The sequence below is a fragment of the Carcharodon carcharias genome, assembly GCF_017639515.1.
Source record: "Carcharodon carcharias isolate sCarCar2 chromosome 37 unlocalized genomic scaffold, sCarCar2.pri SUPER_37_unloc_2, whole genome shotgun sequence".
Classification (NCBI taxonomy): Eukaryota; Metazoa; Chordata; class Chondrichthyes; order Lamniformes; family Lamnidae; genus Carcharodon; species Carcharodon carcharias.
Window position 1 is genome coordinate 3,487,881 of NW_024470767.1, and position 25,068 is coordinate 3,512,948.

The window sequence follows — 25,068 nt, forward strand, 5'->3', positions numbered from 1 at the left end:
GGGGAAGTGTCAGTATTTACAGGTGGCTCCCGGGGAGTGTGTCAGTATTTATAGGGGGGGTCCCCGGGGAGTGTGTCAGTATTTACAGGGGGTCACGGGGATGTGTCAGTATTTACAGAGGGTCCCCGGGAGTGGTCAGTATTTACAGGGTCCCCGGGGATGTGTCAGTATTTACAGGGGGGTCCCCGGGATGTGTCAGTATTTACAGGGGGTCCCCGGGAGTGTGTCAGTATTTCAGGGGGTTCCCCGGGGAGTGTGTCAGTATTTACAGGTTCCCCGGGAGTGTGTCAGTATTTTACAGGGGTCCCGGGTGGGTGTCAGTATTTACAGGGGTCCCCGGGAGTGTGTCAGTATTTACAGGGGGTCCCCGGGGAGTGTGTCAGTATTTACAGGGGTCCCGGGGAGTGTGTCAGTATTTACAGGGTCCCCGGGATTGTGTCAGTATTTACAGGGGTCCCCGGGGAGTGTGTCAGTATTTACAGGGGGTCCAGGGAATGTTTCAGTGTTTTACAGGGTTCCCCGGGGAGTTGTCAGTATTTACAGGGGGTCCCCCCGGAATGTGTCAGTATTTACAGGGGTCCCCGGGAGTGTGTCAGTATTTACAGGGGTCCCGAAGTGAGTCAGTATTTACAGGGTTTCCCCGGGAGTGTGTCAGTATTTACAGGGTCCCCGGGAGTGTGTCAGTATTACAGGGGGTCCCCGGGGGGAGTGTGTCAGTATTTACAGGGGGTCCCCGGGAGTGTGTCAGTATTTACAGGGTGTCCCGGGAGGTGTCAGTATTTACAGGGGGTCCCGGGAGTGTGTCAGTATTTACAGGGGGTCCCCGGGAGTGTCAGTATTTACAGGGGTCCCCGGGGGAGTGTGTCAGTATTTACAGGGGTCCCCCGGGGATTTGTCAGTATTTACAGGGTGTCCCTGGGGAGTGTTTCAGTAATTACAGTGGTCCCCGGGGGAGTGTGCCAGTATTTACAGGGTGTCCCCAGGGAGTGTTTCAGTATTTACAGGGCGTCCCAGGGAGTGTGTCAGTATTTACAGGGGACCCCGGGAGTGTGTCATTTACAGGGGTCCCCGGGAGTGTGTCCAGTATTTACAGGGGGTCCCCGGGAGTGTGTCAGTATTTACAGGGGTCCCCGGGAGTGTGTCAGTATTTACAGGGGGTCCCCGGGGAGTGTGTCAGTATTTACAGGGAGTCCCGGAGTGTGTCAGTATTTACAGGGGTCCCCGGGGTGTTCAGTATTTACAGGCGGTCCCCGGGAGTGTCCAGTATTTACAGGGTCCCCGGGAGTGTGTCAGTATTTACAGGGGGTCCCCGGGAGTGTGTCATATGTTTACAGGGGTCCCGGGAGTGTGTCAGTATTACACAGGGTCCCGGGAGTGTGTCAGTATTTACAGGGGGTCCCCAGGGAGTGTGTCAGTATTTACAGGGGTTCCCGGGAGTGTGACAGTATTTACAGGAGTATCCAGTGGGAGTGTGTCTGTATTTACAGGGGCCCCGGGAGTGTGTCAGTATTTACAGGGGTCCCCGGGGATGTGTCATATTTACAGGGGGTCCCCGGGAGTGTGTCAGTATTTACAGGGGTCCCCCCGGGAGTGTTCAGTATTTACAGGGGGGACCCCGGGATGTGTCAGTATTTACAGGGTCCCGGGAGTGTGTCAGAATTTACAGGGGTCCCCGGAGTGTGTCAGTATTTACAGGGGTCCCCGGGATGTGTCAGTATTTACAGGGGTCCCCGGGATGTGTCAGTATTTACAGGGGTCCCCGGGATGTGTCAGTATTTACAGGGGTCCCGGGAGTGTGTCAGTATTTACAGGGGGTCGGGGAGTGTGTCAGTATTTACAGGGGTCCCCGGAGTGTGTCAGTATTTACAGGGGTCCCCGGAGTGTGTCAGTATTTACAGGGTGTCCCAGGGAGTGTGTCAGTATTTACAGGGGGTCCCGGGAATGTGACAGTATTTACAGGAGTATCCAGTGGGAGTGTGTCTGTATTTACAGGAGTCCCCGGGAGTGTCAGTATTTACAGGGAGGTCCCCGGGGAGTGTGTCAGTATTACAGGGGGTCCCCGGGGAGTGTGTCAGTATTTACAGGGGGGCCCCGGGGGATGTGTCAGTATTTACAGGGCTCCTGGGAGTGTGTCAGTATTTACAGGGTCCCCCGGGAGTGTGTCAGTATTTACAGGGGTCCCCGGGGAGTGTGTCAGTATTTACAGGGGTCCCGGGGAGTGTGTCAGTATTTACAGGGGTCCCCGAGTGTGTCAGTATTTACAGGGGTCCCCAGGGAGTGTGTCAGTATTTACAGGGGTCCCGGGAGTGTGACAGTATTTACAGGAGTCCCGGGAGTGTGTCAGTATTACAGGGGTTCCCGGGAGTGTGTCAGTATTTACAGGGGTCCCCGGGAGTGTGTCAGTATTTACAGGGTCCCCGGGAGTTTGTCAGTATTTAAAGGGGGTCCCCGGGGAGTGTGTCAGTATTTACAGGGGGTCCCCGGGGAGTGTGTCAGTATTTACAGGGGGTCACCGGGGAGTGTGTCAGTATTTACAGCGGGTCCCCGGGTACTGTGTCAGTAATTACAGGGGGTCCCCCGGGAGTGTGTCAGTATTTACAGGTGTCCCCGGGGAGTGTGTCAGTATTTACAGGGGGTCCCCGGGGAGTGTGTCAGTATTTACAGGGGGTCCCCGGGGAGTGTGTCAGTATTTACAGGGTGACCCCGGGGAGTGTGTCAGTATTTACAGGGGGTCCCCCGGGAGTTGTCAGTATTTACAGGGTCCCCGGGAGTGTGTCAGTATTTACAGGGGGTCCCCGGGAGTGTGTCAGTATTTACAGGGGTCCCCGGGGAGTTGTCAGTATTTACAGGGGGTCCCGGGGGAGTGTGTCATATTACAGGGGTCCCCGGGGAGTGTGTCAGTATTTACAGGGGGTCCCCGGGAGTGTGTCAGTATTTACAGGGGTCCCCCGGGAGTGTGTCAGTATTACAGGGGTCCCCGGGAGTGTGTCAGTATTTACAGGGTTCCCCGGGGAGTGTGTCAGTATTTACAGGGGGTCCCCGGGGAGTGTGTCAGTATTTACAGGGGCGTCCCCGGGGAGAGTGTCAGTATTTACAGGTGAGTCGCCGGGGAGAGTGTCAGTATTTACAGGACGTCCCCCGGGAGTGTGTCAGTATTTACAAGGTAGTCCCTGAGGAGTGTGTCAGTATTTACAGGGGGTCCCTGGGGAGTGTGTCAGTATTTAATGTGGGTCCCTGGGGAGTGTGTCAGTATTTTCAGGGTGTCCCCGGGGAGTGTGTCAGTATTTACAGGGGTCCCCGGGGAGTGTGTCAGTATTTACAGGGGTCCCCGGGAGTGTGTCAGTATTTACAGGGTCCCCGGGAGTGTGTCAGTATTTACAGGGGTCCCCGGGGATGTGTCAGTATTTACAGGGGTCCCCGGGAGTGTGTCAGTATTTACAGGGTCCCCGGGGATGTGTCAGTATTTACAGGGGTCCCCGGGAGTGTGTCAGTATTTACAGGGTCCCGGGAGTGTGTCAGTATTTACAGGGGTCCCCGGGGATGTGTCAGTATTTACAGGGGTCCCCGGAGTGTGTCAGTATTTACAGTGGGGTCCCCAGGGAGTGTGTCTGTATTTACAGGGGGTCCCCAGGGAGTGTGTCAGTATTTACAGGGGTTCCCCGGGGAGTGTGTCAGTATTTACAGGGGTCCCCAGGGAGTGTGTCAGTATTTACAGGGGGTCCCCGGGTGTTGTGTCAGTATAAACAGGGGCTCCCTGGGGAGTGTGTCATTATTTACAGGGGCTCCCCTGGGAGTGTGTCATTATTTACAGGGGTCCCCGGGGAGTGTGTCAGTATTTACAGGGGTCCCCGGGAGTGTGTCAGTATTTACAGGGGGTCCCCGGGAGTGTGTCAGTATTTACAGGGGGTCCCCGGGAGTGTGTCAGTATTTACAGGGGGTCCCCGGGGAGTGTGTCAGTATTTACAGGGGGTCCCCGGGAGTGTGTCAGTATTTACAGGGGTCCCCGGGAGTGTGTCAGTATTTACAGGGGGTCCCCGGGAGTGTGTCAGTATTTACAGGGGTCCCCGGGAGTGTGTCAGTATTTACAGGGGGTCCCCGGGAGTGTGTCAGTATTTACAGGGGTCCCCGGGGAGTGTGTCAGTATTTACAGGGGTCCCCGGGAGTGTGTCAGTATTTACAGGGGGTCCCGGGGAGTGTGTCAGTATTTACAGGGGTCCCCGGGAGTGTGTCAGTATTTACAGGGGTCCCCGGGGAGTGTGTCAGTATTTACAGGGGGTCCCCGGGGAGTGTGTCAGTATTTACAGGGGTCCCCGGGAGTGTGTCAGTATTTACAGGGTCCCCGGGGAGTGTGTCAGTATTTACAGGGGTCCCGGGAGTGTGTCAGTATTTACAGGGGGTCCCCGGGAGTGTGTCAGTATTTACAGGGGTCCCCGGGAGTGTGTCAGTATTTACAGGGGTCCCCGGGGAGTGTGTCAGTATTTACAGGGGTCCCCGGGAGTGTGTCAGTATTTACAGGGGTCCCCGGGAGTGTGTCAGTATTTACAGGGGTCCCGGGAGTGTGTCAGTATTTACAGGGGTCCCCGGGAGTGTGTCAGTATTTACAGGGGTCCCGGGAGTGTGTCAGTATTTACAGGGTCCCCGGGGAGTGTGTCAGTATTTACAGGGTCCCCGGGAGTGTGTCAGTATTTACAGGGGTCCCCGGGAGTGTGTCAGTATTTACAGGGGTCCCCGGGAGTGTGTCAGTATTTACAGGGGTCCCCGGGAGTGTGTCAGTATTTACAGGGGTCCCCGGGGAGTGTGTCAGTATTTACAGGGGGTCCCCAGGGAGTGTGTCTGTATTTACAGGAGAGTCGCCGGGGTGTTTGTCAGTATTTACAGGGGGTCCCCGGAGTGTGTCAGTATTTACAGCGGGTGCTGGGGAGTGTGTCAGTATTTACAGAGGATCCTGGGGAGTTTGTCAGTATTTACAGGGGGTCCCCGGGGAGTGTGTCAGTATTTACCGGGTCTCTCGGGGAGTGTGTCAGTATTTACAGGGGGTCCCCGGGGATTGTGTCAGTATTTACAGGGGGGTCTCCGGGGAGTGTGTCAGTATTTACAGGGGTCCCCGGGGAGTGTGTCAGTATTTACAGGGTGTCCCCGGGGAGTGTGCCAGTATTTACAGTGGTCCCCGCGGAGTGTGTCAGTATTTACAGGGGGTCCCCGGGGAGTGTGTCAGTATTTACAGGGGTCCCCGGGAGTGTGTCAGTATTTACAGGGGGTCCCCGGGAGTGTGTCAGTATTTACAGGGGTCCCCGGGAGTGTGTCAGTATTTACAGGGGTCCCCGGGGAGTGTGTCAGTATTTACAGGGGTCCCCGGGAGTGTGTCAGTATTTACAGGGGTCCCCGGGGAGTGTGTCAGTATTTACAGGGGTCCCCGGGGAGTGTGTCAGTATTTACAGGGGTCCCCGGGAGTGTGTCAGTATTTACAGGGGTCCCCGGGAGTGTGTCAGTATTTACAGGGGTCCCCGGGAGTGTGTCAGTATTTACAGGGGGTCCCCGGGAGTGTGTCAGTATTTACAGGGTCCCCGGGGAGTGTGTCAGTATTTACAGGGGTCCCCGGGAGTGTGTCAGTATTTACAGGGGTCCCGGGGAGTGTGTCAGTATTTACAGGGGTCCCCGGGAGTGTGTCAGTATTTACAGGGGTCCCCGGGAGTGTGTCAGTATTTACAGGGGTCCCCGGGAGTGTGTCAGTATTTACAGGGGTCCCCGGGAGTGTGTCAGTATTTACAGGGGTCCCCGGGAGTGTGTCAGTATTTACAGGGGTCCCCGGGAGTGTGTCAGTATTTACAGGGGTCCCCGGGAGTGTGTCAGTATTTACAGGGGTCCCCGGGTGTGTCAGTATTTACAGGGGGTCCCCGGGAGTGTGTCAGTATTTACAGGGGGTCCCCGGGAGTGTGTCAGTATTTACAGGGGGTCCGGGAGTGTCAGTATTTACAGGGGGTCCCCGGGAGTGTGTCAGTATTTACAGGGGGTCCCCGGAGTGTGTCAGTATTTACAGGGGTCCCCGGGGAGTGTGTCAGTATTTACAGGGGTCCCCGGGAGTGTGTCAGTATTTACAGGGGGTCCCCGGGAGTGTGTCAGTATTTACAGGGGTCCCCGGGAGTGTGTCAGTATTTACAGGGGTCCCCGGGAGTGTGTCAGTATTTACAGGGGGTCCCCGGGGAGTGTGTCAGTATTTACAGGGGTCCCCGGGAGTGTGTCAGTATTTACAGGGGTCCCCGGGAGTGTGTCAGTATTTACAGGGGGTCCCCGGGAGTGTGTCAGTATTTACAGGGGTCCCCGGGAGTGTGTCAGTATTTACAGGGGTCCCCGGGAGTGTGTCAGTATTTACAGGGGTCCCGGGAGTGTGTCAGTATTTACAGGGGTCCCCGGGAGTGTGTCAGTATTTACAGGGGTCCCCGGGGAGTGTGTCAGTATTTACAGGGGTCCCCGGGAGTGTGTCAGTATTTACAGGGGGTCCCCGGGAGTGTGTCAGTATTTACAGGGGGTCCCCGGGGAGCGTGTCAGTATTTACAGGGGGTCCCCGGGAGTGTGTCAGTATTTACAGGGGGTCCCCGGGAGTGTGTCAGTATTTACAGGGTGTTCCCGGGAGTGTGTCAGTATTTACAGGGTGTCCCCGGGAGTGTGTCTGTATTTGCAGGGGTTCCCCGGGGAGTGTGTCAGTATTTACAGGGGGTCCCCGGGGAGTGTGTCAGTATTTACAGGGGGGTGTCCCCGGGGAGTGTGTCAGTATTTACAGGGGGTCCCCGGGGAGTGTGTCAGTATTTACAGGGGGTCCCCGGAGAGTGTGTCAGTATTTACAGGGGTCCCCGGGGAGTGTGTCAGTATTTACAGGGGTCCCCGGGGAGTGTGTCAGTATTTACAGGGGGTCCCCGGGAGTGTGTCAGTATTTACAGGGGTCCCCGGGAGTGTGTCAGTATTTACAGGGGTCCCCGGGAGTGTGTCAGTATTTACAGGGGTCCCCGGGGAGTGTGTCAGTATTTACAGGGGTCCCCGGGGAGTGTGTCAGTATTTACAGGGGGTCCCCGGGAGTGTGTCAGTATTTACAGGGGTCCCCGGGGAGTGTGTCAGTATTTACAGGGGTCCCCGGGAGTGTGTCAGTATTTACAGGGGGTCCCCGGGAGTGTGTCAGTATTTACAGGGTCCCGGGAGTGTGTCAGTATTTACAGGGGTCCCCGGGGAGTGTGTCAGTATTTACAGGGGGTCCCCGGGAGTGTGTCAGTATTTACAGGGGTCCCCGGGAGTGTGTCAGTATTTACAGGGGTCCCCGGGAGTGTGTCAGTATTTACAGGGGTCCCCGGGAGTGTGTCAGTATTTACAGGGGTCCCCGGGGAGTGTGTCAGTATTTACAGGGGTCCCCGGGGAGTGTGTCAGTATTTACAGGGGGTCCCCGGGAGTGTGTCAGTATTTACAGGGGTCCCCGGGGAGTGTGTCAGTATTTACAGGGGGTCCCCGGGGAGTGTGTCAGTATTTACAGGGGTCCCCGGGAGTGTGTCAGTATTTACAGGGGTCCCCGGGGAGTGTGTCAGTATTTACAGGGGGTCCCGGGAGTGTGTCAGTATTTACAGGGGTCCCCGGGGAGTGTGTCAGTATTTACAGGGGTCCCCGGGAGTGTGTCAGTATTTACAGGGGTCCCCGGGAGTGTGTCAGTATTTACAGGGGGTCCCCGGGGAGTGTGTCAGTATTTACAGGGGTCCCCGGGAGTGTGTCAGTATTTACAGGGGTCCCCGGGGAGTGTGTCAGTATTTACAGGGGTCCCCGGGAGTGTGTCAGTATTTACAGGGGTCCCCGGGAGTGTGTCAGTATTTACAGGGGTCCCCGGGGAGTGTGTCAGTATTTACAGGGGTCCCCGGGAGTGTGTCAGTATTTACAGGGGTCCCCGGGAGTGTGTCAGTATTTACAGGGGGTCCCCGGGAGTGTGTCAGTATTTACAGGGGGTCCCCGGGAGTGTGTCAGTATTTACAGGGGTCCCCGGGAGTGTGTCAGTATTTACAGGGGTCCCCGGGGAGTGTGTCAGTATTTACAGGGGGTCCCCGGGAGTGTGTCAGTATTTACAGGGGTCCCCGGGAGTGTGTCAGTATTTACAGGGGTCCCCGGGAGTGTGTCAGTATTTACAGGGGTCCCCGGGAGTGTGTCAGTATTTACAGGGGTCCCCGGGAGTGTGTCAGTATTTACAGGGGGTCCCCGGGAGTGTGTCAGTATTTACAGGGGGTCCCGGGGAGTGTGTCAGTATTTACAGGGGTCCCCGGGAGTGTGTCAGTATTTACAGGGGGTCCCCGGGAGTGTGTCAGTATTTACAGGGGTCCCCGGGAGTGTGTCAGTATTTACAGGGGTCCCCGGGAGTGTGTCAGTATTTACAGGGGTCCCCGGGAGTGTGTCAGTATTTACAGGGGTCCCCGGGAGTGTGTCAGTATTTACAGGGGTCCCCGGGAGTGTGTCAGTATTTACAGGGGTCCCCGGGAGTGTGTCAGTATTTACAGGGGTCCCCGGGAGTGTGTCAGTATTTACAGGGGTCCCCGGGAGTGTGTCAGTATTTACAGGGGTCCCCGGGAGTGTGTCAGTATTTACAGGGGTCCCCGGGAGTGTGTCAGTATTTACAGGGGTCCCCGGGAGTGTGTCAGTATTTACAGGGGTCCCCGGGAGTGTGTCAGTATTTACAGGGGTCCCCGGGAGTGTGTCAGTATTTACAGGGGTCCCCGGGGAGTGTGTCAGTATTTACAGGGGTCCCCGGGAGTGTGTCAGTATTTACAGGGGGTCCCCGGGGAGTGTGTCAGTATTTACAGGGGTCCCCGGGGAGTGTGTCAGTATTTACAGGGGTCCCCGGGAGTGTGTCAGTATTTACAGGGGTCCCCGGGAGTGTGTCAGTATTTACAGGGGTCCCCGGGGAGTGTGTCAGTATTTACAGGGGTCCCCGGGAGTGTGTCAGTATTTACAGGGGGTCCCCGGGAGTGTGTCAGTATTTACAGGGGTCCCCGGGAGTGTGTCAGTATTTACAGGGGTCCCCGGGAGTGTGTCAGTATTTACAGGGGTCCCCGGGAGTGTGTCAGTATTTACAGGGGGTCCCCGGGAGTGTGTCAGTATTTACAGGGGTCCCCGGGGAGTGTGTCAGTATTTACAGGGGTCCCCGGGGAGTGTGTCAGTATTTACAGGGGTCCCCGGGAGTGTGTCAGTATTTACAGGGGGTCCCCGGGAGTGTGTCAGTATTTACAGGGGTCCCCGGGAGTGTGTCAGTATTTACAGGGGTCCCCGGGGAGTGTGTCAGTATTTACAGGGGTCCCCGGGGAGTGTGTCAGTATTTACAGGGGTCCCCGGGAGTGTGTCAGTATTTACAGGGGGTCCCCGGGAGTGTGTCAGTATTTACAGGGGTCCCCGGGAGTGTGTCAGTATTTACAGGGGTCCCCGGGAGTGTGTCAGTATTTACAGGGGTCCCCGGGAGTGTGTCAGTATTTACAGGGGTCCCCGGGAGTGTGTCAGTATTTACAGGGTCCCCGGGAGTGTGTCAGTATTTACAGGGGTCCCCGGGAGTGTGTCAGTATTTACAGGGGTCCCCGGGAGTGTGTCAGTATTTACAGGGGTCCCCGGGAGTGTGTCAGTATTTACAGGGGTCCCCGGGAGTGTGTCAGTATTTACAGGGGTCCCCGGGAGTGTGTCAGTATTTACAGGGGTCCCCGGGAGTGTGTCAGTATTTACAGGGGGTCCCCGGGAGTGTGTCAGTATTTACAGGGGTCCCCGGGAGTGTGTCAGTATTTACAGGGGTCCCCGGGGAGTGTGTCAGTATTTACAGGGGTCCCCGGGAGTGTGTCAGTATTTACAGGGGGTCCCCGGGAGTGTGTCAGTATTTACAGGGGTCCCCGGGAGTGTGTCAGTATTTACAGGGGGTCCCCGGGAGTGTGTCAGTATTTACAGGGGTCCCCGGGAGTGTGTCAGTATTTACAGGGGTCCCCGGGGAGTGTGTCAGTATTTACAGGGGTCCCCGGGAGTGTGTCAGTATTTACAGGGGTCCCCGGGGAGTGTGTCAGTATTTACAGGGGTCCCCGGGGAGTGTGTCAGTATTTACAGGGGGTCCCCGGGAGTGTGTCAGTATTTACAGGGGTCCCCGGGAGTGTGTCAGTATTTACAGGGGGTCCCCGGGGAGTGTGTCAGTATTTACAGGGGTCCCCGGGAGTGTGTCAGTATTTACAGGGGTCCCCGGGAGTGTGTCAGTATTTACAGGGGGATCACCAGGTAGTGTGTCAGTATTTATAGGGGCGCCCGGAGATTGTGTCAGAATGTACAGGGGTTCCCGGGAGTGTGTCAGTATTTACTGGGGTGGTCCCTGGGGTGTGTGTCAGTATTTACAGGGGTCCCCGGGGAGTGTGTCAGTATTTACAGGGGGTCCCCGGGAGTGTGTCAGTATTTACAGGGGTCCCCGGGAGTGTGTCAGTATTTACAGGGGTCCCCGGGGAGTGTGTCAGTATTTACAGGGGTCCCCGGGAGTGTGTCAGTATTTACAGGGGTCCCCGGGAGTGTGTCAGTATTTACAGGGGTCCCCGGGAGTGTGTCAGTATTTACAGGGGTCCCCGGGAGTGTGTCAGTATTTACAGGGGTCCCCGGGGAGTGTGTCAGTATTTACAGGGGGTCCCCGGGAGTGTGTCAGTATTTACAGGGGTCCCCGGGAGTGTGTCAGTATTTACAGGGGTCCCCGGGAGTGTGTCAGTATTTACAGGGGTCCCCGGGGAGTGTGTCAGTATTTACAGGGGTCCCCGGGAGTGTGTCAGTATTTACAGGGGTCCCCGGGAGTGTGTCAGTATTTACAGGGGTCCCCGGGAGTGTGTCAGTATTTACAGGGGTCCCCGGGAGTGTGTCAGTATTTACAGGGGTCCCCGGGAGTGTGTCAGTATTTACAGGGGTCCCCGGGGAGTGTGTCAGTATTTACAGGGGGTCCCCGGGAGTGTGTCAGTATTTACAGGGGGTCCCCGGGAGTGTGTCAGTATTTACAGGGGTCCCCGGGAGTGTGTCAGTATTTACAGGGGTCCCCGGGAGTGTGTCAGTATTTACAGGGGGTCCCCGGGGAGTGTGTCAGTATTTACAGGGGTCCCCGGGAGTGTGTCAGTATTTACAGGGGTCCCCGGGAGTGTGTCAGTATTTACAGGGGTCCCCGGGAGTGTGTCAGTATTTACAGGGGGTCCCCGGGGAGTGTGTCAGTATTTACAGGGGTCCCCGGGAGTGTGTCAGTATTTACAGGGGTCCCCGGGAGTGTGTCAGTATTTACAGGGGGTCCCCGGGAGTGTGTCAGTATTTACAGGGGTCCCCGGGGAGTGTGTCAGTATTTACAGGGGTCCCCGGGAGTGTGTCAGTATTTACAGGGGTCCCCGGGAGTGTGTCAGTATTTACAGGGGTCCCCGGGAGTGTGTCAGTATTTACAGGGGTCCCCGGGAGTGTGTCAGTATTTACAGGGGTCCCCGGGAGTGTGTCAGTATTTACAGGGGTCCCCGGGAGTGTGTCAGTATTTACAGGGGTCCCCGGGAGTGTGTCAGTATTTACAGGGGTCCCCGGGAGTGTGTCAGTATTTACAGGGGTCCCCGGGAGTGTGTCAGTATTTACAGGGGTCCCCGGGAGTGTGTCAGTATTTACAGGGGTCCCCGGGAGTGTGTCAGTATTTACAGGGGTCCCCGGGAGTGTGTCAGTATTTACAGGGGTCCCCGGGAGTGTGTCAGTATTTACAGGGGTCCCCGGGGAGTGTGTCAGTATTTACAGGGGTCCCCGGGGAGTGTGTCAGTATTTACAGGGGTCCCCGGGAGTGTGTCAGTATTTACAGGGGTCCCCGGGAGTGTGTCAGTATTTACAGGGGTCCCCGGGAGTGTGTCAGTATTTACAGGGGTCCCCGGGAGTGTGTCAGTATTTACAGGGGTCCCCGGGAGTGTGTCAGTATTTACAGGGGTCCCCGGGAGTGTGTCAGTATTTACAGGGGTCCCCGGGAGTGTGTCAGTATTTACAGGGGTCCCCGGGAGTGTGTCAGTATTTACAGGGGTCCCCGGGAGTGTGTCAGTATTTACAGGGGTCCCCGGGAGTGTGTCAGTATTTACAGGGGTCCCCGGGAGTGTGTCAGTATTTACAGGGGTCCCCGGGAGTGTGTCAGTATTTACAGGGGTCCCCGGGAGTGTGTCAGTATTTACAGGGGTCCCCGGGAGTGTGTCAGTATTTACAGGGGTCCCCGGGAGTGTGTCAGTATTTACAGGGGTCCCCGGGGAGTGTGTCAGTATTTACAGGGGTCCCCGGGGAGTGTGTCAGTATTTACAGGGGTCCCCGGGAGTGTGTCAGTATTTACAGGGGTCCCCGGGAGTGTGTCAGTATTTACAGGGGGTCCCCGGGAGTGTGTCAGTATTTACAGGGGTCCCCGGGAGTGTGTCAGTATTTACAGGGGTCCCCGGGAGTGTGTCAGTATTTACAGGGGTCCCCGGGAGTGTGTCAGTATTTACAGGGGTCCCCGGGAGTGTGTCAGTATTTACAGGGGTCCCCGGGAGTGTGTCAGTATTTACAGGGGGTCCCCGGGAGTGTGTCAGTATTTACAGGGGTCCCCGGGAGTGTGTCAGTATTTACAGGGGTCCCCGGGGTGTGTCAGTATTTACAGGGGTCCCCGGGGAGTGTGTCAGTATTTACAGGGGTCCCCGGGAGTGTGTCAGTATTTACAGGGGTCCCCGGGAGTGTGTCAGTATTTACAGGGGTCCCCGGGAGTGTGTCAGTATTTACAGGGGTCCCCGGGAGTGTGTCAGTATTTACAGGGGTCCCCGGGAGTGTGTCAGTATTTACAGGGGGTCCCCGGGAGTGTGTCAGTATTTACAGGGGTCCCCGGGAGTGTGTCAGTATTTACAGGGGGTCCCCGGGAGTGTGTCAGTATTTACAGGGGTCCCCGGGAGTGTGTCAGTATTTACAGGGGGTCCCCGGGAGTGTGTCAGTATTTACAGGGGTCCCCGGGAGTGTGTCAGTATTTACAGGGGTCCCCGGGAGTGTGTCAGTATTTACAGGGGTCCCCGGGGTGTGTCAGTATTTACAGGGGTCCCCGGGAGTGTGTCAGTATTTACAGGGGGTCCCCGGGAGTGTGTCAGTATTTACAGGGGTCCCCGGGAGTGTGTCAGTATTTACAGGGGTCCCCGGGAGTGTGTCAGTATTTACAGGGGTCCCCGGGAGTGTGTCAGTATTTACAGGGGTCCCCGGGGTGTGTCAGTATTTACAGGGGGTCCCCGGGAGTGTGTCAGTATTTACAGGGGTCCCCGGGAGTGTGTCAGTATTTACAGGGGTCCCCGGGAGTGTGTCAGTATTTACAGGGGGTCCCCGGGAGTGTGTCAGTATTTACAGGGGTCCCCGGGAGTGTGTCAGTATTTACAGGGGTCCCCGGGAGTGTGTCAGTATTTACAGGGGTCCCCGGGAGTGTGTCAGTATTTACAGGGGTCCCCGGGGAGTGTGTCAGTATTTACAGGGGTCCCCGGGAGTGTGTCAGTATTTACAGGGGTCCCCGGGAGTGTGTCAGTATTTACAGGGGTCCCCGGGAGTGTGTCAGTATTTACAGGGGGTCCCCGGGAGTGTGTCAGTATTTACAGGGGGTCCCCGGGAGTGTGTCAGTATTTACAGGGGGTCCCCGGGAGTGTGTCAGTATTTACAGGGGTCCCCGGGGAGTGTGTCAGTATTTACAGGGGTCCCCGGGAGTGTGTCAGTATTTACAGGGGTCCCCGGGGAGTGTGTCAGTATTTACAGGGGTCCCCGGGAGTGTGTCAGTATTTACAGGGGTCCCCGGGAGTGTGTCAGTATTTACAGGGGTCCCCGGGAGTGTGTCAGTATTTACAGGGGTCCCCGGGAGTGTGTCAGTATTTACAGGGGTCCCCGGGGAGTGTGTCAGTATTTACAGGGGTCCCCGGGAGTGTGTCAGTATTTACAGGGGTCCCCGGGAGTGTGTCAGTATTTACAGGGGTCCCCGGGAGTGTGTCAGTATTTACAGGGGTCCCCGGAGTGTGTCAGTATTTACAGGGGTCCCCGGGAGTGTGTCAGTATTTACAGGGGGTCCCCGGGAGTGTGTCAGTATTTACAGGGGTCCCCGGGGAGTGTGTCAGTATTTACAGGGGTCCCCGGGAGTGTGTCAGTATTTACAGGGGTCCCCGGGAGTGTGTCAGTATTTACAGGGGTCCCCGGGAGTGTGTCAGTATTTACAGGGGGTCCCCGGGAGTGTGTCAGTATTTACAGGGGTCCCCGGGAGTGTGTCAGTATTTACAGGGGTCCCCGGGAGTGTGTCAGTATTTACAGGGGTCCCCGGGAGTGTGTCAGTATTTACAGGGGTCCCCGGGAGTGTGTCAGTATTTACAGGGGTCCCCGGGAGTGTGTCAGTATTTACAGGGGTCCCCGGGAGTGTGTCAGTATTTACAGGGGTCCCCGGGGAGTGTGTCAGTATTTACAGGGGTCCCCGGGAGTGTGTCAGTATTTACAGGGGTCCCCGGGAGTGTGTCAGTATTTACAGGGGTCCCCGGGAGTGTGTCAGTATTTACAGGGGTCCCCGGGAGTGTGTCAGTATTTACAGGGGTCCCCGGGGAGTGTGTCAGTATTTACAGGGGTCCCCGGGAGTGTGTCAGTATTTACAGGGGTCCCCGGGAGTGTGTCAGTATTTACAGGGGTCCCCGGGAGTGTGTCAGTATTTACAGGGGTCCCCGGGAGTGTGTCAGTATTTACAGGGGTCCCCGGGGAGTGTGTCAGTATTTACAGGGGTCCCCGGGAGTGTGTCAGTATTTACAGGGGTCCCCGGGAGTGTGTCAGTATTTACAGGGTCCCCGGGAGTGTGTCAGTATTTACAGGGGTCCCCGGGAGTGTGTCAGTATTTACAGGGGGTCCCCGGGAGTGTGTCAGTATTTACAGGGGTCCCCGGGAGTGTGTCAGTATTTACAGGGGGTCCCCGGGAGTGTGTCAGTATTTACAGGGGTCCCCGGGAGTGTGTCAGTATTTACAGGGGTCCCGGGAGTGTGTCAGTATTTACAGGGGTCCCCGGGAGTGTGTCAGTATTTACAGGGGTCCCCGGGGAGTGTGTCAGTATTTACAGGGGTCCCCGGGAGTGTGTCAGTATTTACAGGGGGTCCCCGGGAGTGTGTCAGTATTTACAGGGGTCCCCGGGAGTGTGTCAGTATTTACAGGGGTCCCCGGGGAGTGTGTCAGTATTTACAGGGGTCCCCGGGAGTGTGTCAGTATTTACAGGGGTCCCCGGGAGTGTGTCAGTATTTACAGGGGTCCCCGGGGAGTGTGTCAGTATTTACAGGGGTCCCCGGGAGTGTGTCAGTATTTACAGGGGTCCCCGGGAGTGTGTCAGTATTTACAGGGGTCCCCGGGGAGTGTGTCAGTATTTACAGGGGGTCCCCGGGAGTGTGTCAGTATTTACAGGGGTCCCCGGGAGTGTGTCAGTATTTACAGGGGTCCCCGGGAGTGTGTCAGTATTTACAGGGGTCCCCGGGGAGTGTGTCAGTATTTACAGGGGTCCCCGGGAGTGTGTCAGTATTTACAGGGGTCCCCGGGAGTGTGTCAGTATTTACAGGGGTCCCCGGGGAGTGTGTCAGTATTTACAGGGGTCCCCGGGAGTGTGTCAGTATTTACAGGGGGTCCCCGGGGAGTGTGTCAGTATTTACAGGGGTCCCCGGGGAGTGTGTCAGTATTTACAGGGGTCCCCGGGAGTGTGTCAGTATTTACAGGGGTCCCCGGGAGTGTGTCAGTATTTACAGGGGTCCCCGGGGAGTGTGTCAGTATTTACAGGGGTCCCCGGGAGTGTGTCAGTATTTACAGGGGTCCCCGGGAGTGTGTCAGTATTTACAGGGGTCCCCGGGAGTGTGTCAGTATTTACAGGGGTCCCCGGGAGTGTGTCAGTATTTACAGGGGTCCCCGGGAGTGTGTCAGTATTTACAGGGGTCCCCGGGAGTGTGTCAGTATTTACAGGGGTCCCCGGGGAGTGTGTCAGTATTTACAGGGGGTCCCCGGGAGTGTGTCAGTATTTACAGGGGTCCCCGGGAGTGTGTCAGTATTTACAGGGGAGTCCCCGGGACTGTGTCAGTATTTACAGGGGGTCCCGGGAGTGTGTCAGTATTTACAGGGGTCCCCGGGAGTGTGTCAGTATTTACAGGGGTCCCCGGGAGTGTGTCAGTATTTACAGGGGTCCCCGGGAGTGTGTCAGTATTTACAGGGGTCCCCGGGAGTGTGTCAGTATTTACAGGGGTCCCCGGGAGTGTGTCAGTATTTACAGGGGTCCCCGGGAGTGTGTCAGTATTTACAGGGGTCCCCGGGGAGTGTGTCAGTATTTACAGGGGTCCCCGGGAGTGTGTCAGTATTTACAGGGGTCCCCGGGAGTGTGTCAGTATTTACAGGGGTCCCCGGGAGTGTGTCAGTATTTACAGGGGTCCCCGGGAGTGTGTCAGTATTTACAGGGGTCCCCGGGGAGTGTGTCAGTATTTACAGGGGTCCCCGGGGAGTGTGTCAGTATTTACAGGGGTCCCCGGGGAGTGTGTCAGTATTTACAGGGGTCCCCGGGAGTGTGTCAGTATTTACAGGGGGTCCCCGGGAGTGTGTCAGTATTTACAGGGGGTCCCCGGGAGTGTGTCAGTATTTACAGGGGTCCCCGGGAGTGTGTCAGTATTTACAGGGGGTCCCCGGGAGTGTGTCAGTATTTACAGGGGTCCCCGGGAGTGTGTCAGTATTTACAGGGGTCCCCGGGAGTGTGTCAGTATTTACAGGGGTCCCCGGGAGTGTGTCAGTATTTACAGGGGTCCCCGGGAGTGTGTCAGTATTTACAGGGGTCCCCGGGAGTGTGTCAGTATTTACAGGGGTCCCCGGGGAGTGTGTCAGTATTTACAGGGGTCCCCGGGAGTGTGTCAGTATTTACAGGGGTCCCCGGGAGTGTGTCAGTATTTACAGGGGTCCCCGGGAGTGTGTCAGTATTTACAGGGGTCCCCGGGGAGTGTGTCAGTATTTACAGGGGTCCCCGGGAGTGTGTCAGTATTTACAGGGGTCCCCGGGAGTGTGTCAGTATTTACAGGGGTCCCCGGGAGTGTGTCAGTATTTACAGGGGTCCCCGGGAGTGTGTCAGTATTTACAGGGGGTCCCCGGGAGTGTGTCAGTATTTACAGGGGTCCCCGGGAGTGTGTCAGTATTTACAGGGGTCCCCGGGAGTGTGTCAGTATTTACAGGGGTCCCCGGGAGTGTGTCAGTATTTACAGGGGTCCCCGGGAGTGTGTCAGTATTTACAGGGGTCCCCGGGGAGTGTGTCAGTATTTACAGGGGTCCCCGGGGAGTGTGTCAGTATTTACAGGGGTCCCCGGGAGTGTGTCAGTATTTACAGGGGGTCCCCGGGAGTGTGTCAGTATTTACAGGGGTCCCCGGGAGTGTGTCAGTATTTACAGGGGTCCCCGGGAGTGTGTCAGTATTTACAGGGGTCCCCGGGGAGTGTGTCAGTATTTACAGGGGTCCCCGGGAGTGTGTCAGTATTTACAGGGGGTCCCCGGGAGTGTGTCAGTATTTACAGGGGGTCCCCGGGAGTGTGTCAGTATTTACAGGGGTCCCCGGGAGTGTGTCAGTATTTACAGGGGGTCCCGGGAGTGTGTCAGTATTTACAGGGGTCCCCGGGAGTGTGTCAGTATTTACAGGGGTCCCCGGGAGTGTGTCAGTATTTACAGGGGTCCCCGGGAGTGTGTCAGTATTTACAGGGGTCCCCGGGAGTGTGTCAGTATTTACAGGGGTCCCCGGGAGTGTGTCAGTATTTACAGGGGTCCCCGGGAGTGTGTCAGTATTTACAGGGGTCCCCGGGAGTGTGTCAGTATTTACAGGGGTCCCCGGGGAGTGTGTCAGTATTTACAGGGGTCCCCGGGAGTGTGTCAGTATTTACAGGGGTCCCCGGGAGTGTGTCAGTATTTACAGGGGTCCCCGGGAGTGTGTCAGTATTTACAGGGGTCCCCGGGAGTGTGTCAGTATTTACAGGGGTCCCCGGGAGTGTGTCAGTATTTACAGGGGTCCCCGGGAGTGTGTCAGTATTTACAGGGGTCCCCGGGGAGTGTGTCAGTATTTACAGGGGTCCCCGGGAGTGTGTCAGTATTTACAGGGGTCCCCGGGGAGTGTGTCAGTATTTACAGGGGTCCCCGGGAGTGTGTCAGTATTTACAGGGGTCCCCGGGAGTGTGTCAGTATTTACAGGGGTCCCCGGGAGTGTGTCAGTATTTACAGGGGTCCCCGGGAGTGTGTCAGTATTTACAGGGGTCCCCGGGAGTGTGTCAGTATTTACAGGGGGTCCCGGGGAGTGTGTCAGTATTTACAGGGGTCCCCGGGAGTGTGTCAGTATTTACAGGGGTCCCCGGGAGTGTGTCAGTATTTACAGGGGTCCCCGGGAGTGTGTCAGTATTTACAGGGGTCCCCGGGAGTGTGTCAGTATTTACAGGGGTCCCCGGGGAGTGTGTCAGTATTTACAGGGGTCCCCGGGAGTGTGTCAGTATTTACAGGGGTCCCCGGGAGTGTGTCAGTATTTACAGGGGTCCCCGGGGAGTGTGTCAGTATTTACAGGGGTCCCCGGGGAGTGTGTCAGTATTTACAGGGGTCCCCGGGAGTGTGTCAGTATTTACAGGGGTCCCCGGGAGTGTGTCAGTATTTACAGGGGTCCCCGGGAGTGTGTCAGTATTTACAGGGGTCCCCGGGAGTGTGTCAGTATTTACAGGGGGTCCCCGGGAGTGTGTCAGTATTTACAGGGGTCCCCGGGAGTGTGTCAGTATTTACAGGGGTCCCCGGGGAGTGTGTCAGTATTTACAGGGGTCCCCGGGAGTGTGTCAGTATTTACAGGGGTCCCCGGGGAGTGTGTCAGTATTTACAGGGGGTCCCCGGGAGTGTGTCAGTATTTACAGGGGTCCCCGGGAGTGTGTCAGTATTTACAGGGGTCCCCGGGAGTGTGTCAGTATTTACAGGGGTCCCCGGGAGTGTGTCAGTATTTACAGGGGTCCCCGGGAGTGTGTCAGTATTTACAGGGGTCCCCGGGAGTGTGTCAGTATTTACAGGGGGTCCCCGGGGAGTGTGTCAGTATTTACAGGGGTCCCCGGGAGTGTGTCAGTATTTACAGGGGTCCCCGGGAGTGTGTCAGTATTTACAGGGGTCCCCGGGAGTGTGTCAGTATTTACAGGGGGTCCCCGGGAGTGTGTCAGTATTTACAGGGGGTCCCCGGGAGTGTGTCAGTATTTACAGGGGTCCCCGGGAGTGTGTCAGTATTTACAGGGGTCCCCGGGAGTGTGTCAGTATTTACAGGGGGTCCCCGGGAGTGTGTCAGTATTTACAGGGGTCCCCGGGAGTGTGTCAGTATTTACAGGGGTCCCCGGGAGTGTGTCAGTATTTACAGGGGTCCCCGGGAGTGTGTCAGTATTTACAGGGGTCCCCGGGAGTGTGTCAGTATTTACAGGGGTCCCCGGGAGTGTGTCAGTATTTACAGGGGTCCCCGGGAGTGTGTCAGTATTTACAGGGGTCCCCGGGGAGTGTGTCAGTATTTACAGGGGTCCCCGGGAGTGTGTCAGTATTTACAGGGGGTCCCCGGGGAGTGTGTCAGTATTTACAGGGGGTCCCCGGGGAGTGTGTCAGTATTTACAGGGGTCCCCGGGAGTGTGTCAGTATTTACAGGGGTCCCCGGGAGTGTGTCAGTATTTACAGGGGTCCCCGGGAGTGTGTCAGTATTTACAGGGGTCCCCGGGAGTGTGTCAGTATTTACAGGGGTCCCCGGGAGTGTGTCAGTATTTACAGGGGTCCCCGGGAGTGTGTCAGTATTTACAGGGGTCCCCGGGGAGTGTGTCAGTATTTACAGGGGTCCCCGGGAGTGTGTCAGTATTTACAGGGGTCCCCGGGAGTGTGTCAGTATTTACAGGGGTCCCCGGGAGTGTGTCAGTATTTACAGGGGTCCCCGGGGAGTGTGTCAGTATTTACAGGGGTCCCCGGGAGTGTGTCAGTATTTACAGGGGGTCCCCGGGAGTGTGTCAGTATTTACAGGGGTCCCCGGGGAGTGTGTCAGTATTTACAGGGGTCCCCGGGGAGTGTGTCAGTATTTACAGGGGGTCCCCGGGAGTGTGTCAGTATTTACAGGGGTCCCCGGGAGTGTGTCAGTATTTACAGGGGTCCCCGGGAGTGTGTCAGTATTTACAGGGGTCCCCGGGGAGTGTGTCAGTATTTACAGGGGTCCCCGGGGAGTGTGTCAGTATTTACAGGGGTCCCCGGGAGTGTGTCAGTATTTACAGGGGGTCCCCGGGAGTGTGTCAGTATTTACAGGGGTCCCCGGGAGTGTGTCAGTATTTACAGGGGGTCCCCGGGAGTGTGTCAGTATTTACAGGGGGTCCCCGGGAGTGTGTCAGTATTTACAGGGGTCCCCGGGAGTGTGTCAGTATTTACAGGGGTCCCCGGGGAGTGTGTCAGTATTTACAGGGGTCCCCGGGAGTGTGTCAGTATTTACAGGGGTCCCCGGGAGTGTGTCAGTATTTACAGGGGTCCCCGGGAGTGTGTCAGTATTTACAGGGGTCCCCGGGGAGTGTGTCAGTATTTACAGGGGTCCCCGGGAGTGTGTCAGTATTTACAGGGGTCCCCGGGGAGTGTGTCAGTATTTACAGGGGTCCCCGGGGAGTGTGTCAGTATTTACAGGGGTCCCCGGGAGTGTGTCAGTATTTACAGGGGGTCCCCGGGAGTGTGTCAGTATTTACAGGGGGTCCCCGGGAGTGTGTCAGTATTTACAGGGGTCCCCGGGAGTGTGTCAGTATTTACAGGGGGTCCCCGGGAGTGTGTCAGTATTTACAGGGGGTCCCCGGGAGTGTGTCAGTATTTACAGGGGTCCCCGGGAGTGTGTCAGTATTTACAGGGGGTCCCCGGGAGTGTGTCAGTATTTACAGGGGTCCCCGGGAGTGTGTCAGTATTTACAGGGGTCCCCGGGGAGTGTGTCAGTATTTACAGGGGTCCCCGGGAGTGTGTCAGTATTTACAGGGGGTCCCCGGGAGTGTGTCAGTATTTACAGGGGTCCCCGGGAGTGTGTCAGTATTTACAGGGGTCCCCGGGAGTGTGTCAGTATTTACAGGGGTCCCCGGGGAGTGTGTCAGTATTTACAGGGGTCCCCGGGGAGTGTGTCAGTATTTACAGGGGTCCCCGGGAGTGTGTCAGTATTTACAGGGGTCCCCGGGGAGTGTGTCAGTATTTACAGGGGTCCCCGGGAGTGTGTCAGTATTTACAGGGGTCCCCGGGAGTGTGTCAGTATTTACAGGGGTCCCCGGGAGTGTGTCAGTATTTACAGGGGTCCCCGGGAGTGTGTCAGTATTTACAGGGGTCCCCGGGAGTGTGTCAGTATTTACAGGGGTCCCCGGGGAGTGTGTCAGTATTTACAGGGGGTCCCCGGGAGTGTGTCAGTATTTACAGGGGGTCCCCGGGAGTGTGTCAGTATTTACAGGGGGTCCCCGGGAGTGTGTCAGTATTTACAGGGGTCCCCGGGAGTGTGTCAGTATTTACAGGGGTCCCCGGGGAGTGTGTCAGTATTTACAGGGGTCCCCGGGAGTGTGTCAGTATTTACAGGGGTCCCCGGGAGTGTGTCAGTATTTACAGGGGGTCCCCGGGAGTGTGTCAGTATTTACAGGGGTCCCCGGGAGTGTGTCAGTATTTACAGGGGTCCCCGGGGAGTGTGTCAGTATTTACAGGGGTCCCCGGGAGTGTGTCAGTATTTACAGGGGTCCCCGGGAGTGTGTCAGTATTTACAGGGGTCCCCGGGGAGTGTGTCAGTATTTACAGGGGTCCCCGGGGAGTGTGTCAGTATTTACAGGGGTCCCCGGGAGTGTGTCAGTATTTACAGGGGTCCCCGGGAGTGTGTCAGTATTTACAGGGGTCCCCGGGAGTGTGTCAGTATTTACAGGGGTCCCCGGGGAGTGTGTCAGTATTTACAGGGGTCCCCGGGAGTGTGTCAGTATTTACAGGGGTCCCCGGGAGTGTGTCAGTATTTACAGGGGTCCCCGGGAGTGTGTCAGTATTTACAGGGGTCCCCGGGGAGTGTGTCAGTATTTACAGGGGTCCCCGGGAGTGTGTCAGTATTTACAGGGGGTCCCCGGGAGTGTGTCAGTATTTACAGGGGTCCCCGGGAGTGTGTCAGTATTTACAGGGGGTCCCCGGGGAGTGTGTCAGTATTTACAGGGGTCCCCGGGAGTGTGTCAGTATTTACAGGGGTCCCCGGGGAGTGTGTCAGTATTTACAGGGGTCCCCGGGAGTGTGTCAGTATTTACAGGGGTCCCCGGGAGTGTGTCAGTATTTACAGGGGTCCCCGGGAGTGTGTCAGTATTTACAGGGGTCCCCGGGAGTGTGTCAGTATTTACAGGGGGTCCCCGGGAGTGTGTCAGTATTTACAGGGGTCCCCGGGAGTGTGTCAGTATTTACAGGGGTCCCCGGGGAGTGTGTCAGTATTTACAGGGGTCCCCGGGAGTGTGTCAGTATTTACAGGGGTCCCCGGGAGTGTGTCAGTATTTACAGGGGTCCCCGGGGAGTGTGTCAGTATTTACAGGGGTCCCCGGGAGTGTGTCAGTATTTACAGGGGTCCCCGGGAGTGTGTCAGTATTTACAGGGGTCCCCGGGAGTGTGTCAGTATTTACAGGGGTCCCCGGGGAGTGTGTCAGTATTTACAGGGGTCCCCGGGAGTGTGTCAGTATTTACAGGGGTCCCCGGGAGTGTGTCAGTATTTACAGGGGTCCCCGGGAGTGTGTCAGTATTTACAGGGGGTCCCCGGGAGTGTGTCAGTATTTACAGGGGTCCCCGGGAGTGTGTCAGTATTTACAGGGGGTCCTGGGGAGCGTGTCAGTATTTACAGGGGTCCCCGGGAGTGTGTCAGTATTTACAGGGGGTCCCCGGGGAGTGTGTCAGTATTTACAGGGGTCCCCGGGGAGTGTGTCAGTATTTACAGGGGGTCCCCGGGAGTGTGTCAGTATTTACAGGGGTCCCCGGGAGTGTGTCAGTATTTACAGGGGTCCCCGGGGAGTGTGTCAGTATTTACAGGGGTCCCCGGGAGTGTGTCAGTATTTACAGGGGTCCCCGGGAGTGTGTCAGTATTTACAGGGGTCCCCGGGAGTGTGTCAGTATTTACAGGGGTCCCCGGGAGTGTGTCAGTATTTACAGGGGGTCCCCGGGGAGTGTGTCAGTATTTACAGGGGTCCCCGGGAGTGTGTCAGTATTTACAGGGGTCCCCGGGGAGTGTGTCAGTATTTACAGGGGTCCCCGGGGAGTGTGTCAGTATTTACAGGGGTCCCCGGGGAGTGTGTCAGTATTTACAGGGGTCCCCGGGGAGTGTGTCAGTATTTACAGGGGTCCCCGGGGAGTGTGTCAGTATTTACAGGGGTCCCCGGGGAGTGTGTCAGTATTTACAGGGGTCCCCGGGGAGTGTGTCAGTATTTACAGGGGTCCCCGGGAGTGTGTCAGTATTTACAGGGGTCCCCGGGAGTGTGTCAGTATTTACAGGGGTCCCCGGGAGTGTGTCAGTATTTACAGGGGTCCCCGGGAGTGTGTCAGTATTTACAGGGGTCCCCGGGGAGTGTGTCAGTATTTACAGGGGGTCCCCGGGGAGTGTGTCAGTATTTACAGGGGTCCCCGGGAGTGTGTCAGTATTTACAGGGGTCCCCGGGAGTGTGTCAGTATTTACAGGGGTCCCCGGGAGTGTGTCAGTATTTACAGGGGGTCCCCGGGAGTGTGTCAGTATTTACAGGGGTCCCCGGGAGTGTGTCAGTATTTACAGGGGTCCCCGGGGAGTGTGTCAGTATTTACAGGGGTCCCCGGGGAGTGTGTCAGTATTTACAGGGGTCCCCGGGGAGTGTGTCAGTATTTACAGGGGTCCCCGGGAGTGTGTCAGTATTTACAGGGGTCCCCGGGAGTGTGTCAGTATTTACAGGGGTCCCCGGGGAGTGTGTCAGTATTTACAGGGGTCCCCGGGAGTGTGTCAGTATTTACAGGGGGTCCCCGGGAGTGTGTCAGTATTTACAGGGGTCCCCGGGAGTGTGTCAGTATTTACAGGGGTCCCCGGGAGTGTGTCAGTATTTACAGGGGTCCCCGGGAGTGTGTCAGTATTTACAGGGGTCCCCGGGAGTGTGTCAGTATTTACAGGGGTCCCCGGGAGTGTGTCAGTATTTACAGGGGTCCCCGGGAGTGTGTCAGTATTTACAGGGGTCCCCGGGAGTGTGTCAGTATTTACAGGGGTCCCCGGGAGTGTGTCAGTATTTACAGGGGGTCCCCGGGAGTGTGTCAGTATTTACAGGGGTCCCCGGGAGTGTGTCAGTATTTACAGGGGTCCCCGGGAGTGTGTCAGTATTTACAGGGGTCCCCGGGAGTGTGTCAGTATTTACAGGGGTCCCCGGGAGTGTGTCAGTATTTACAGGGGTCCCCGGGAGTGTGTCAGTATTTACAGGGGTCCCCGGGAGTGTGTCAGTATTTACAGGGGTCCCCGGGGAGTGTGTCAGTATTTACAGGGGGTCCCCGGGGAGTGTGTCAGTATTTACAGGGGTCCCCGGGGTGTGTCAGTATTTACAGGGGTCCCCGGGGAGTGTGTCAGTATTTACAGGGGTCCCCGGGAGTGTGTCAGTATTTACAGGGGTCCCCGGGGAGTGTGTCAGTATTTACAGGGGTCCCCGGGAGTGTGTCAGTATTTACAGGGGTCCCCGGGAGTGTGTCAGTATTTACAGGGGTCCCCGGGGAGTGTGTCAGTATTTACAGGGGGTCCCCGGGAGTGTGTCAGTATTTACAGGGGTCCCCGGGAGTGTGTCAGTATTTACAGGGGTCCCCGGGAGTGTGTCAGTATTTACAGGGGTCCCCGGGGAGTGTGTCAGTATTTACAGGGGGTCCCCGGGAGTGTGTCAGTATTTACAGGGGGTCCCCGGGGAGTGTGTCAGTATTTACAGGGGTCCCCGGGGAGTGTGTCAGTATTTACAGGGGTCCCCGGGAGTGTGTCAGTATTTACAGGGGTCCCCGGGAGTGTGTCAGTATTTACAGGGGTCCCCGGGAGTGTGTCAGTATTTAC